Raw genomic sequence first — 16,148 nt, 5'->3', positions numbered from 1 at the left:
TCAAGTAGGGAGCAGTTCAGGGGCCAAGGACCCCACAAGCAGGAGGGTGCAGGCATGAGTGGCATCGGGCCACATAAACCGGTGACCACTCACCTGAGCAGCACTGGCTCAGAGACTTCATGTCCAGGTCAAGGGGAAGGTGAGGCACTTGGAGTAGAGTTCAAAGTAGTGTCCAGGGGCCTGCACCACCCTCTGCTGCTCGACCATCCTTTTCATGCATCAGAATGTCCTGAAGCTTGTGATGATAGAGCTCTGAGTACAGCCGAAAAAAATGGGATTTGTTGACCCACAGCAGCCATTCAGGACAAGAGACAATTTCTGTTTGCATGGCGTGGGTAAGGGTGAGCAGTGCTATAAGCAGACCCAGCTGCTGCATGCAATAAGGAGAAAACCCACCAGCTGAATGTTTCATTTCATCTCTTATCTAAATGACCATGATCCTGTAAGCAATTATGTTGTTACTGCCCAAAATTTGTTTAAAGGAATAAAGCTTAAAATAGTGATCTGTTCTTAGTAAAATTTAAAACAAAACTTTATTAAAGTTTTTAGATTTGTTGAAATAATTGATTGTGTTCTCTACTGCCTTATTAAAATTAAATGTTTGAAAATAGAGGAGGGTGGAGGAGGTAAAGGGAGGGCAGGGGAATGGGGAAAAATAAGAGCCAAGATGTATCATGGAAATGTACAAGATCTCAATGATGAATGTAACTGTATTTTTTACCTAAAATGATTCAATAAAGAAAGAAAACAAAAAATTAAATGGTTTAAAAAATGAGTCTTAAAATGTTTATTTTCCTTAAATGTCATGCAAGGCAGTTTCTACTTTTTCAGCAAGGCAGTTTACAACAATATCTTATTTTTTATTTATATAGAAATTTAATTTCCCCATTTTATTGTTACCCCACAAATAGGCAAAAATGATAGTTCAACATATAAAACTTTGAAAGTGGAGATGGTAGACATTATATATTATCTTTAATATTATCTTTAATAGACTGAACTATTTAGCTGGAAAATATTGGCTTTTTAATCTTACATCTTAGAACTTCCCCTCTAATTTTCCTACTCTGGGTTCCAGAGGAACTTCTCATGTGAAAGTTAAGTGTGAGAACTACAGTCTGATGTATTATAAAAAATTTTTCTAGTTGCATCAACCAAAGGTAGTTGGCTTCTTCAATAAATGCTACTGAAAAAAAACCTGGCCCAAGAGGCAGGCATCCCCTATGAGCTTAGCCCAAGTGTTTCTGACCAGAGAAAATTAAACAATATTTATAGGCTAACTTAAGAGATGACTGACATAAAACTGTAAATTTCAACGGCCAAACACATAGTCTAAGTGCTTATAAAATAGGCTAATGCATTATTAACTCTATAAGAAACCAGAGCAGAATTGAGGTCTAATTGGCCTCCCCTGTGAGCACAAAGGGACAATGCTGCAGTCAGGTGTGATTGTATACTGCAGGGTCTAAGGAAAATTTAAGACACCTGAGGTTAAATTGTTTACCAGAGTATGTACTAATGAACTGAGAGCATTGGCCATTTCAGTGCTACAGTTAAATAATTTCCCCAGTGTGTCCATTGTAAGAAATGATCTCACTTGTCTCGCTTTTCTCAAAAAAAAAAAAAAAAAAAAAAAAAAAACAGGAATTGGACTCCAGAGGCAGCAAAAGCAAAGCTTTTAATCCAAACTTTGAAAAATACCAATAAAGTGTGATCAGATGATATCGAGGCAGAACTAGATAACAAGTACAGAAGCAAAGTCCCTCCTTCCTTCTTTAGATGAGATTTAAATAATAAGCTTATAAGTAATTTTACCTTCACATTTCTGTCTTTCAGCCTTTATAAAAACAAAACTGTACTGGAAAAAATGGATAGCAGTTGGTTGGTTATTAGGACCCTGACACTTGTGGGCAGTCAGAAAACACTGCCTAGGTTCTTATTAATTTTAAAAGTGAATAAATATTTTCAAAAGATGATAAGCCACACAAACCAAAAAGTGAATAACAAAATTAGACAAAATGCTCAATAAACCTAAATTCTTCCAGAAATACATTTCAAGACACAACTAGGAAGTTAAAACTCTGTCATTTAAACTTCTCTAATAACACAATTAACTATACAAGAGATGCACTTCATGGCATAGTTAGCCAACTAGATACAGTTAGCTAGATGGCCTGGGAATACCAGATTGCTCTAGGTATGATATTGGGCAAAAAAGGTATCTTGCTAGGAGGAAAATGTTGAATTTTTATCTTTAATAATAAAGCCTTAGCTGGGATCATCGCTAAGACACTATAAGGTTTCCATACTTCAGCTGATGAAGTTGCTGAAAACTCTTAAATTGATGATCCCTTCACAGGGTGGCTAGTGAACTTGTTTGAAACATCCCTCATAACTGTGGATGGAGTCTGCCCTGGCATAGGAGGCTGAATTATTCCAGATGTAAGAGTCCTAGCCCAAAGATTGAGCCTGCCCAAACTAAGAAGATCTGTGGCATATCAAAACATTATCTCTTGCAATTACAAAAAACGATTGTCTTATGATGAAGAAAGTCAACCAGCATTAGAAAGATTTGAAAACTACAAAACAAAACCAAATCCTTTAAACATGAAATGGGAAAAGGATTCTACAATAAAGAGAGGAAGAGACTGTGAGAGATAAAATTGTTGATTGGTTCATATTTCACTAACTGCTCTAATAAGCCCTTTACATATAGACTTAGATCAGTCAACAAGGACACATAGGCTATACAAACACTGACTCCAGAGCTGATTGTTCTCCAGTCTGGGGAAGCCAACATGCTAAAAATAACTCTAAAGAGAAATACAGAGTGAGGAGGGAATTAAAAAAATAAAAAAAACTGGAGGGGAACAACAGGTGTGGTATGAAATTGATTGCTCGGAATCAACTGTGAACCCTGGACCCCAGGCCAGTGGAGATGAGAGGAGGAACTCCTGTGAGGAATAAAAGCACACAGCTTCTCAACTAGTTTGTGCCTGTGTCTGTATGGGCACCACTCTCAGAAGAGTTTGTATACCAATGAAAGCAATAACAAAGACTTTGGCCAAGACTACAATGTAGGGTTAACTTTTCCTATCTCTCATTGAAAATGTGATGTGCTTTTCTTATCTCCCATCTTTTCTACCCCCGCTTTCATGCAACCCCTCAGCAGTACAAACACCTAACCTCCTTGGTCTCTATTATAGGGCCCAGACCCACAAGCCTGAAAGGTTTTGCATGACACAATAACAATTGCCACACAAAAATTCAACATCCCAGAGGATGAGTTGACCATGATTACACAGAAGTCCATGTCTCGCAAAGGAAGAAACATCTTCTGAAACTGCACCCTTGGCCACTAAAATTGTGATACCAAACCCTGTCTAAGAAAGCCATGGAAAGCTTCCTGCTCCTTTCATTCTGAGATCAGAGTGGCTTCCCTTTCCTTGGTCAGTGCCATCTTTCTTCAAAGTTTCACATTCCAATATGAGTGCCTGAAATTCATGGACAAGTTTCATTGCTATTCCCCTTCAATAATCATAGGATCATGTCCAGTTACATATCTTTTATTATCCTATGTCACTCTCCTTATCTTTCTTGGTTTCTGCTCCTCACCTCCTCCTCCCTCCCAACCTGTAGGCACCCAGGGATGAAATAAAGAAGCCCCTGCCCAGAAGAGCTCACTTCCCAGTAGGGTGACAGGGAAAAGCATAACATAAAATGAATGCAGTGGGATGGGTTTAGAAATCATGGACACAAATCATGTCGCTTCCCCCGGAGGCAGGGGGGGTCTCCTGAAATGGGGACAGGAAGGAACACACAGGTGGAGAGGGCTTAGGAGGAAATGGTGGTCTGCAAAACCTGGAGCTTCCTTGAGTTGTGAAGAGGCAAGAAAGGAAGGGTGGGAATGCACACAGCCAGTGAAACTGAGGGTTACCCCGACAAATCCCAGAACAAAAAGGTCCGGGTCAGGAGACCCGGGATGATTTTAGCAGACAAATCCAGAAAGGAAGTAGGAACTCTGAAAAGGTCATGCATCTCAGAGGTATAATACTTCAAGCAGAGGTGACTCTGGGCCGTGGAAAACAGTGTACACTCATCTAGTTGACCTTGGCTCAAAAAATAGATGTCCAGGTCAGGAGGAAGATGCAGTGGATAGAGACAAGGCCAAAGTGGTGTCACTGGGCATTTTTCTCCCTATGTTGATGGCCTCCTTCCAACTGGATAAAAATATGCGGTGTTCACATGCAGCAGCTGGTCAAGGCAAGGGGCTTTTGTGGCTTGTTTCTAGATGTTCCCCTAAAGCCTTGCGTGGCCATTGGTGGGGCTTTTTGGAGGTGGCTGGATCTAGAGTGTGTGATGCTGGGGTCAAGGGTGTGATGCCGGGATTAAGGGTGTGTGATTACTAAACTAGTCCACCGAGTGGTTTAGCATAGTTCTGGGTGTGGATCATGGGGAGGCCCACCCTGCACCCCTGAAAGGACAGGTATCCTGGGAGGGATAAAAGGGAGAAACAGCTGTTGCTGGCACTGCTTGCTGCCCTCCACCTGAGCTGTGTCACCTCTGTGATGGCCCTCTACTGGGTCTCCCTGCCTTGGAGCCAGACAACCATGGACTGAACCCTCTCCAAAGTGACCTGAAATAAACCCTCCCCCCTTTAACTTCAGGCATTGAGTATTCTATCTCAGCAAAGGAAAAAGTACCTAATGTGAGGCTGTGGATGACTTGTAGCTTGGGGAGTGGCAAGGAGTGCCGTGAACAGGTCCAGCTGTTACCAATTTAGGAGTGAGAGAACTCAACAGCTGGATGTGATGTTGCCTCTCTTAACTGAATGGTCCTGTGGGCATCATCTTGGTGAACGGAAGAAACAAGAATGTATGACTGAGACAAACTCCAGAGAGTCAGACTGTGGAACAAATACCTCCGCCCCTTCCACATGAACACAAACGTGCTTAACATCTCAGCCATTAAGCAAAAACACACTGCAACTACAGTGAGGTTCTCCTTCACTCCTACTACCGTACCTACCATCCATGTAACTGAAGGTAACAAGTATTGGTAAGGATGCTGAAAAAACAAAGACTTTACACATGGTGCAGGCTCTGGGTGAAATACTTTGGCACATCTTCAAAATGTAGAATACAGACTTGCTATACTACTCAACCCTTCCATTCCTAAATAGATACACAGAAGAACAGAAAATACATATTCAAGCCAAAAGGAATATGTTCTTCATCACTGTCAAGATCATGGCAATGGAAAACATTTCCACAAGTTTCAGAAAAGAAAAAAGGATACAAATGGAAAAAATAATACTCCTAGGTGTGACAAGTGGTGAAATTGAAGTTGGACAATGGATTGGACATTCATGTCAAAACCCTTTGATTTCCTTACGTGTGGGCTCTATGGTGGTTGCCTAGGAGTGTCCAAATTTGGGTAAAATACACTGCCATTTTTCATACAGACTTGCAAAGTAGGAAAAGTAATAACCACTGGAGGAGGTGAGTGGATAAATCACTGTAGTAACATGATTGCAGGTGTCCTATATGTTTGAAATTACTGGGAAATGAAATATTTTTCTACTATCAATATTATTCCAGAAAAGAAACACCAAGCATCACTATAGCAGCTAAGTGTATTCATGATCTTTCTCTCTGTGAAGAAACAATTCCTCACACCCAGAACTTAAAGAAGGGGATGTTCAATTTGTCTCATATTTGTGGAGTATTCAGTACATGGTTGGCTGGCCCCAAGGAAGCAACATCACGGAGGAAGTGTGTGACAGAGTAAAGTTGCTTACTTCTTGGTAGCAAAGAGGCAGAGCATGGGAAGAGTGGCAAATATGTTTGGGTGAGGGGTGAGATAGAGACATAAAAGTGATGCTTTCATGACTCATAGAGACATAAAAAGAAATGTACTCCACCAATCCCCTAGGTGGATCTCAAAGCCAATCAAGGTACCACTTGATCCCTAACTGTCACACTAACACCACCAAAATGCAGTCCAGCCAGAGCTGTAAAACCATTGTCCTACTGTGTGAAAGTTATATTAGAATGAAGAGGACCATGAATAATAATAATATTAAACATCAATGTGTGCATACTTTGTTAGATTTAAAGATCCCTCTCTTAGTTACTACTATTCTCAATGCTGAGACAAAATACCCAGCACCCAAAGTTTAAAAAGGAAAGGTTTATGTCAGCTCAGTTTGTAGTGGTTTCAGTCCACAGTTGGCTGGTTATAAGGGAGGGCACCTAGCAGAGGGCCATCACAGAGGAGAAGCGGTACAAGGCACGGCAAGAAGGCAGCAAGCAGCAAGCCTCCCTTTCCTTCTTCTCCCTTCCAGACTACCCCACATTTTGGGTGACACCCACACCCCGGGGTGGGTGGGGCTTCTGTCTTCCGTAAATCCATTTGGCCACACCCAGATCCATGCTAATTCCAGTCAGTGGACTAATTCAGTACCACACACCTTAACCCCAGCATCACACACCCTAGATCCAGCCGGGTATGAAAAGCCCCACCTATGAGTGCATGAGGTTTTGTGGAGAAATTGAAACACAAGCTATGACATCCACTATCTTGAAATTATAATATTCAGAGTCCACTGTGTGGATATTACATTAGAAATGTCACTCTCTGAGTATTATCATAACATTATGAGGTGGTCACAGTGTGGATAGCACAATTAGAGAGCACTCTATGGATCATATATCAGTATCTGAGAGTAATGTTTGAGTATTATTGTACATGAGTACAGGAGGGCATGGCATGGATATTGTTAGCATTTAAGACCACAAGAGATATAATAGTACTACTGGTTGCTGTGTGGATATAAAATTAGTATTACAGGCTACACCATGGACATTCAGTTACCACTAAAGGCCACAGTGTGGATATTATACTAAGATGCCATTTGGATCCAACATGGTGGAACACATCTGTAATCCAAACACATGAGAGACTGAGGGAAGAGGACTTGAGTTCTAGGACAACCAGAATGCGTCGTGAGATGCTGTCTCAAGGGAAAAAAAATGCTGCTATATAGATTTTACATTAGTCTGAAAAGTCCACAGTGTGAATATTACAGGCGACAGAATAAGTAGTATATACTTAATAAAAGGCCATGGTGAAGATACTATCATAGTATTAGGGGCCAGTATGTGGGCAATTTACTCATATGAAGAAGCCGCTATGTTCATGTTTCATTAGTATTAGAACTCTGAAATGTGATATTATGTTGTTAATAGAGAGCTATAATGTGGATATCAGATTAGTATGAGGAGCCACAGAGTAAATGTATTAGCTTTGATGCTGTTCTGTGTATATTAGTATTACATGCTGAAGTGTAGACATCAATAATAGAGGCTAATCCCTGGATATTAAATTTGTGTTAGAGGAAGCACTGTGGATTACTATTAGAGGCCATTGTCCCTTCTTACTGCAAAACACCATTGCCCATCTGAAAACAAAGAGTTGGTGATGTGATTAAAACTGGCTCCTCTAATGCCTTGAAGCTAGCTTTAAATCCTTTCTACCCAAATATTTGCCCCTTTGGTTTGGTCGGTGACAAGGAGACAAACCTGAACCAATGAGCCTAAGTGGCTGGTAACATTTTGGGTGACGAGGAAGGGATTTTAGTGTATCCCAGCAATCACTTGGGGAAGAGACTGCTTGCTCTTGCCTAGCTCAACCTGCTGTTGGGACTCCAGGGACATTCCAGTATCTGCCAGGGACACCTTTGAACTCTGAAAATTCTCTCTTCTTTTCCAATCTGCTGCATCAGCTGCCTATAAATGCTTTTGTCAGATAAAAAAAAAGTTTCAGGAGCTCTGATCTAGTTCAAGTTCCAGGTTCCATCTCTTTCGGAGTTGATGGGCTCTGTCTGGTTTCCCCCTTGAAGCACATTCCAAGGATCTACTGTATCCACAGTTTGGAACTCTCTTTGGGTCATTGACCAGTGCCAATTGGGTGAGGCAAGGACTTTTACTATTTGGGGACACTCAGATCTATTGCAGGTCATTCTGGTGTGAAAAGAGATTGGTGCAAGAGAAATTCAAAGGTTAAAGAAACATTCCATGCATTTGTTTTGGTTTCTTTTGGTTTGACCTTTGGTTTCCTTTGTGTTGGCCTGCTTTGATATGCTTTTATTTGCTTTTGCACTTGCACTGTGAGGCTAGATCCCCAGCATATTTTTTGCTTCTTATAACTACTTTCACTCTAGGATAAGCAGCAGGGTTTCATTCAGCACCATCTAAAATTATATAAGCCATTTGGGATTCAGGTAATTCTGAGGTTTCTTCGTGAGCCAATACAGAATTCAAGATTCACAATCCATTTGTCCACAAAAATAGCTTTACATTAAAAAATTTTTAAACTGCTGTTGTGTTTAAAAAGCTCTGTTATAAACTGCTCAAAACAATTCCCAACTTGAAACTATACTACAAAGCTTCTGTGATAAAAACAGCATGGTACTGGCAAAGAAAAAGACCAGAGTATGACTGGAATAGATTGGAAGATACAGAAACAACTACAGATATACTCAGCTGCCTTATTTTTGACAAAGGAGCCAATCACCCTCACTGGAGGAAAGATAGCCTCTTTAATAAATGGTGTTGGAAAAACTGGCTTTCAACCTGCCAAAGATTAAAACTAGACCCTTATCTTTCACCATGCACTAAACTAAAATCCAAGTGGATTAAAGATCTAAATATTTAAAAAGAAACATTAAATTTGCTGGAAGATAAATTAGGCAAAACTCTTGAAGTCATTGGCATAGGAAAAGGCTTTATGAACAAATTCTCAGTAGCACGGGGACTAGCACAAAGATTCAACAACTGGGACCTCATCTTATTAAAAAGCTTCTGTGCTGCAAAAGAAACCACCAACAGAGCTAAGAGACAACCTACAATGTGGGGAAAAAATTAACAGCTGCTCCTCAGCTGCTAAAGAATATTATCTGGAATATATAAAGAACTCATAAAAGTCAGGCTCTCCAAATATAAAGACCCAATTCAAAAATGAGCATCTTAAATGAACAGACATTTCTCAAACAAAGAAGTAAAAGCAAATATATGAAAAAATGTTTCACAGCACTCGTCATTTGAGAGATGCAGATGAAAACAACTCTGAGATTCCACCTTGCCCCACAAAGAATGGCTGCTATCAAACAATGAACTAATAACAAATGTTGGTGGAGTTCTGGGGAGAAAGGAACCCTTCTCCATTGTTGGTGGGAGTGCAGACTGGTACAACCACTATGGAAATCAATATGGAGATGCCTTAAAAAAGTAGGATTAGAGGTTCCATTTGACCCAGCCATCCCTCTGCTGGGTATCTTTCCAAAAGAATCATACCATAGTGGTACATGTGCACACTTGTCTATAGCAGCACATTTTGTTATAGCTGAAACTTGGAAACAGCCCAATTAACCTTCAGTAGGAAACTGAACAAAGATGTGGTTTTTCTATAAAATAGAATACTACTCATCCATAAAGAATGAGAAACTAGGGGGATTTAGCTCAGTGGTTCCGATGCCTGCCTCGCAAGCGCAAGGTCCAAAATTTGATCCCCAGTACAAAAAAAGAATGAGAAACTAGAGTCATTCATAGGAAAATGGAGCATATTGAGGCCATACTCTTAAGTAAAATGATACCAAATGGTCTCTCTCATGTGAGAAACTAAAAGTGTAAATAAGGTCCAAATGGTATAACTGACAATGTGAAATAGGAAGAAAAGGGCTAAAGGTTTAGGGGAAGAGGGAAGGGTAGGGGAAAGGAAATAAGCAAAAAGAAAATATGAGAAAATGAAATAATCAAAACAAAGTTTTTGTAAATAGGGAAGTGCAGAGGGGGTAAAGGGAGAGTGAGGGTGCAGGAAAAAAATGGGAACTAAGACCTGTCATGTAAAGTTACAAGATCCCAATGATCAAAGTAATTGTACTATACACCTAAAAAATGCCAGTAAACTCAATGAGGAAAAAAAAAAAGAAAATGCTTGTGCTTTTTACAGCTCCCTAATAATGTTTTAGTTACCTGTAACTAAAAAGGGGTCATTTTATTATGATACAAAAATACATGAAACCATACTCTGATCTTCCAGGGCTTTGCTTTAAAAGATTCATTAAATCTCAGGGCGTGGTTGCGCACACCTGTAATCCCAGCACTCGGGAGGCTGAGGCAGGAGGATCGCTGTGAGTTCAAGACCAGCCTGGGCTACATAGTGAGCTCCAGGTCAGTCTCAACTACATAGTGAGACCCCGTCTCAAAAAAAAAAAAAAAAAAAAGATTCATTAAAATAAAATTGGCTAAGATACAGATATTTTGCCTTTGTGATTTTCTTTGTAGGTAATTTTGTTTCTAAACTGGATTATTTTTCGGATTAGATAAGATGTAAATTTCTGACCAACTATATCAAAGTTTTAGCACAATAAAATGTCTTAAATTGACTAAGACCTATAATAAATTAAGGCAAACAATAAAAGCTTTAAAAAATTCAAATTCCGCTTAACTAGGCAAGCAATCTCCTTTGAGATATAAATTTCCAACCTGGTTACAACCTCAATCCTACCTTCAGATATGCAAATTTAGGATTAAATATTGGATGTCTATTTTAAAAACATGACAATGATTTCTTTTAGGTCCAGTTAGGCCTGCAGTGTGCTCATGCTCACCCTAGGCTTCATCCAGCCATCTGAAAAGGAAGGGTTAATGAGTCAGTCAGCCCACCCTCCCTCGGACTGCAACCTGAGGAGAAATGAGCAGGGCACACCCATGCAGTGAGTCCACCTTGCCGCAGCCAGCTACCAGCAGACAACTTAACAATGCATAGCCAAACAGTGAGCCTGCATTCCCATTGCTTTGCCTCCCACAGACCAGTGAGGACCAGGTAGCGACACAGAGAGCCCTCACTACTATCATCCTGAATTCAGCAGATTTTTGATGACCGGTTAGGCACACAATGAGCCCGCCCTGCCTTGCTTGTATCGGGTGGACCAGTTATGGAATGGTTAGCAATGCAGTCAGCACGTCATCACCCCTAGGCATCTAGCGGTCCTGTGAAGACAGGTCAGCCAAGCAGTGAGCTTGCCCTGATCCCAGGCTGCATCCATTGCATGGTTTAGGAATGGTGAGGCATGCAGAGATCCTTCACTCACCCCAAAAGGCATACAGAGGTCTGGAGAGTAGTGGTAAGCCACACAGCAATCCTAGCCTGTCACAGCTTGGATACAGGACACCCATGAAGACCTTTTGGCCACACAGTGAGCACACCCTTTTCCCTGGCTGCATCCAGTGAACAAATGAACATGGCATAGCCACTCAGTAAGAACGCCTTCCCCCAGCCTTCAGAGAGCAGAAGTTTGAGCAGCAAATAGCCACGAGTGAGCCTTCATTCAATCTTCAACCTAAACCCTGCCGAATAACTAGGACTGGTTAGCAGCACAGAGACCCCTCAGTCATGTTCTGCATGCAACAAAAGTTTGAAGACTACTTAGACACACAGAAAGCCTGCCCTTACCCCTGCCTCATCCCAGGATATGGTTTTAAAATGTTTCACAGTGCAATGAGACTGCCCTCAACCCGGCAGACAACCAGCGGCCTTGAGAAGACCGGTTGGACACGCATTGAGCTCACCCTGACCTGGTTTTCATATAGTGGACCATTTCAGACTGATTAGGCATGCAGTGAGCACGCACTTAACAAAACAATCATACAGAGGTCTGGAGAACAGTTGTAAGATATGCAGTGAGCCTGCCCTGGCTACACCGAAGAGCCAGGACAACTGTGAAAACTGGTGAGCCATGCAGGGAGCACACCCTCATCCCAGGGTGCAACCAGGTGGACCAATGTGTTCTGTTTAGCACTGTAGACAGGTGGCACTCATACCGGCCTGCATGCAGCAGAAATGTGATCACCAGATAACCACACAGTGAGCTCGCCAGCTCCTTGGCCTGCACCCAGTGAATGGGTGAGGACCGGTTAGCAACTCAGAGACCAACACTCATTCTGGCCGGCATGCAACGAAGCATTTAGTACCTCTTAGTAACATAGTGAGAATGACCTCCTCATCTTTCGTGAGGAAACTTTGAACAGCAGATAACCATGAAGTCAGGTCACACTCATCCCAGGCTACATCCAGCAGATCGTTTAGGACCAATTATGCCTGTAGTGGCTCGAACTCGCCCCAGCCTATATCCAGCCATCTGAAAAGGAATGTTTATCGGGTCAGTCAGCCTTCCCTCACCATGGACTGCAACCTGTGGAGAATTGTGCAGGGCATAGCCATGCAGTGAGCCTGCCATCACCCCACCAGCAACTGGCAGACAAGTGTACAACAGATAGTCACACAAGGAGCCTGCATGCCCACTGGCCGGCCTCCCACAGACCAGTTTGGATCTGGTAAGTGCACAAAGAGCCCTCACTAGTATCGTCCTGCATTCAGCGGATCTTTGATGACTCGTTAGTCATGCGATGAGCCAGACATCGCCTTACTTGAATGCAGCAGACCAGTTATGGAATGGATAACAATGCAGTCAGCAAGTCCTCACTGCCAGTCATCCAGGGGTCCTGTGAGGACTGGCCAGCCAAGCATTGAGACTGCCCTGTTTCCAGGCTGCATCCAGTGGACAGTTCAGGAACAGTTAGGCATGCAGAGATCCTGCTCTCATCCAAAAAGTTATACAGAGTTCTGGAGAGTAATGGTAAGCCATGCAGTGAGCCTGTCCTCACCGCAGCCAGGACACAAGGCTCCAGTGAAGGCCACTTAGCCACACAGTGAGTACACCCTCGGTGAGTGCTGCATCCAGTAGACAAATGAGAAGGGCATGGCCACTCAGGAAGAATGCCCTCACCTCAGGCTGCCAAGAGCAGATGGTTGAGCAGCAAATAGCCACGTAGTGAGCCTGCATTCCCACATAACTGCCTCCTGCAGAATGACTAGCACAAGTTAACAGCACAGAGAGCCCTGACTCATATTCTGCATGCAGCAGAACTTTGAGGACTGTTTAGCCACACAGAGATCCCGCCCTCTCTCCGGCGTCATCCTGGGATATGGTTTTAGACCAGTTAACAATGGTGTGAAACTGCCCTCACCCCACCAAACAAACAGAGGGCTTGAGAAAGCTGGCCAGCCACTCAGCGAGCTCACCCTGACCTGGACTGCATATAGTGGACCTTTTCAGACTGGTTAGGCAGGCAATGATCCAGCACTCAAACAAACAATCATGCAGAGGTCTTGAGAGTAGTGGTAAGAAATGCACTGAGCCTGCCTTTGCCACAGCCAGGAGCCAGGGCAAGTGTGAAAACCCCTGCATCGTGCAGTGAGCAAGACCTCCTCCCAGTGTGCAACCAGGTGGACCGGTGTGTTCTGCTTAGCATTGCAGAAGGGCCCCACACATACCTACCTGCGTGCAGCAGAAACTTGAAGACCAGTTAGCCATACTGTGAGCTCACCAACCCCTTGGCCTGTATCCAGTGGATGGGTGAGGACTGCTTAGCAACTCAGAAACACACACTCATACTGTCCAGCATGCAGTGAACAATTTTGTACCTGTTAGTCACATAGTGAGAACAACCTCTTCTCGTCCTTCATCCAGCAGAACTATGAGCAGCAGATAACCATGCAGTGAGCTCACAGTCATCCCAGGCTATATCCAGCAGATCATTTAGGTCCAATTAGACCTCCAGTGTGCTTGTGCTCACCCCAGCCTGATTCCAGCCATCTGAAAAGGAATGGTTAATGAGTCAGTCAGCCTACCCTCACCTCAGACTACAACCTGTGGAGAAATGAGCAGGGCATAGTCATGCAGTGAGCCCGCCTTGCCACAGATAACTACCAGCAGACAAATATACAATGCATAGCCACGCAGTGAGCCTGCATTCACACTGTTTTGCCTCCCACAGACCGATGACGACCTGGTAACAGCACAGAGAGCCCTCACTGCTATTGTCCTGCATTCAGTGGATCTTTGATGACTGATTAGGCACACAGTGAGCCTGCCCTGCCTTGCTTGCATCCGGCAGACCAGTTATGGAATGGTTAGCAATGCAGTCAGCACATCCTCACCCCACCAGCCATGCAGCAGTCCTGTGAGGACTGTTCAGCCAAGCAGCGTGCTTGCCCTTGTACTGGGCTCCAACCAGTTGATGATTTAGTAATGGATAGGCATCAAACATCTTTGCCTCTCCCCAAAAGGCATACAGAGGTTTGCAGAGTAGTTGTAAGCCATGACGTGAGGCTACCCTCACCACAACTTAGAGACAGTGCTCCCATGAAGACCGTTTGACCACACAGTCAGCACACACATGTCCCTGCCTGCATCCAGTGGACAAATGAGCAGGGCATAGCCACTGAGTAAGAATGTCCTCCCCCAGCCTTCAAATAGCAGAAGGTTGGGCAGCAAACAGCCACACTGGACTGCATCCAGTCTTACCTGCCTCCTGCAGAATAACTAGGACAAGTTAGCAGCACAGAGAGCCCTCACTCATATCGTTCTGCATGCAGCAAAGTTTGGGAACTAGTTAGCCACACAGAGAGCCAGCCCTCACCCGTCTCCTTCTGGGATATGGCTTCAGAATGTTTTTCAGTGCAGTGAAACCTCCCTCAACCCAGCAGACAACCAGCAGGCTTGAGAAGACTAGTCAGACACACACTGAGCACACCCTGACCTGGCCTGCATATAGTGGACCATTTAAGACTGTTTAGGCATGCGGAGAACACGCACTCAACCAAACAATCATATGGAGATCTGGAGAGTAGTTGTAAGATATGCAGTGATCCTGCCCTTGCCGCAGCCAAGAGCCAAGGCCACCACGAAAACTGGTGAGCCATGCAGTGAGCCTGCCCTCATCCCAGGGTCAACCAGGTAGATCAGTGTGTTCTGCTTAGCACTGCAGACAGGCCAGACTTATATCATCCTGTACGCAGCAATACCTTGAGGACCAGTTAGCCACACACTGAGCTCGCCAGACCCCTGGACTGCAAGCAGTGGATGGGTGAGGACTGATTTGCAACTCAGAGATCCGCACGCATACTGGTCGGCATGCAGCGAACTATTTAGTACCTGTTACTCACATGGTGAGAACCACCTGGCCTTGTCTTCCACCCAGCGCAACTTTGAGCAGCAGATAACCATGCAGTGAGTTCACACTCATCCCAGGCTACATCCAGCAGGCTATTTAGGACCAATTAGTCATGCAGTGTGCTCCTGCTCACCCTTGACTGCATCCAGCCATCTGAAAAGGAATGATGATCAAGTCCGTCAGCCCACCCTCACTTCGGACTGCAACCTGTGGAAAAATGAGCAGGGCATAGACATGCAGTGAGCCTGCCATAGCCCCAGCCAGCAACCACCAGAAATGTGAGCAACAGATATCCACACAGTGAGCCTGCATTCCCACTACTAGCCTCCTGCAAAGTGACTAGCACAGTTTAGCAGCACAGAGAGCCCTCACTTGTATCCTTCTGCATGAAGCAGAGCTTTGTGAACTGTTTAGCCACACAGAGAGTGCAACATCGTCCCTAGCTGCATCCTGGGATACGGTTTTAGGCCAGTTAGCAATGCTCTGAGCCTGCGGGCTTGAGAAGGCCGATCAGCCCCGCACTGAGCTCACCCCTCCTGGTCTGCATCTAACGGACCATTTCAGACTGGTTTGGCATGCGGTGAATCACCACACCGCAGCCGCTCAATGTTCACTGATTTGAACTTGGCACATGACTCATGCTTAAGGGACCTCAACCTCTCTTTGGAAAGTATGACTTCATGCTCGTGCTTCCTTCCACAGTTGGATTTTATAATCTTCACCTGACCTCAAAAGTTACAAATAATAAGTAACAAGAGAAATGGAACCACATTACTGTGCGTGATTCACAGCTTCTCCCTCCCCTGCCCACCAAGAGAATTACGCAGAGACCGGAGGTGTTGCTCCACGTCAGGGCACTTGCCTAGCTTGTGTGAGGTCTTGGGTTTGACCCCAGTACCACAAAGCAGGGAAGAGAGAAAGAAAGGGAATTGTAGTGGGGCTGGGAAAGGGTCCAGCACATATGACTGCAGGTCACTGGGAAAAGCGGGAGAGGAAGAAAGAGGCAACAAGATGAAAATCACCACGGGGACAAAGGACAGGAACATTCCTGGAAGCTGCTTTTCTTAA

The sequence above is a fragment of the Fukomys damarensis genome, unplaced genomic scaffold (assembly GCF_012274545.1).
Source record: "Fukomys damarensis isolate Sample0158 unplaced genomic scaffold, DMR_v1.0_HiC HiC_scaffold_23, whole genome shotgun sequence".
Lineage (NCBI taxonomy): Eukaryota > Metazoa > Chordata > Mammalia > Rodentia > Bathyergidae > Fukomys > Fukomys damarensis.
The sequence above is the reverse complement of the archived record's forward strand: the minus strand, read 5'-3'. Positions refer to the sequence as shown.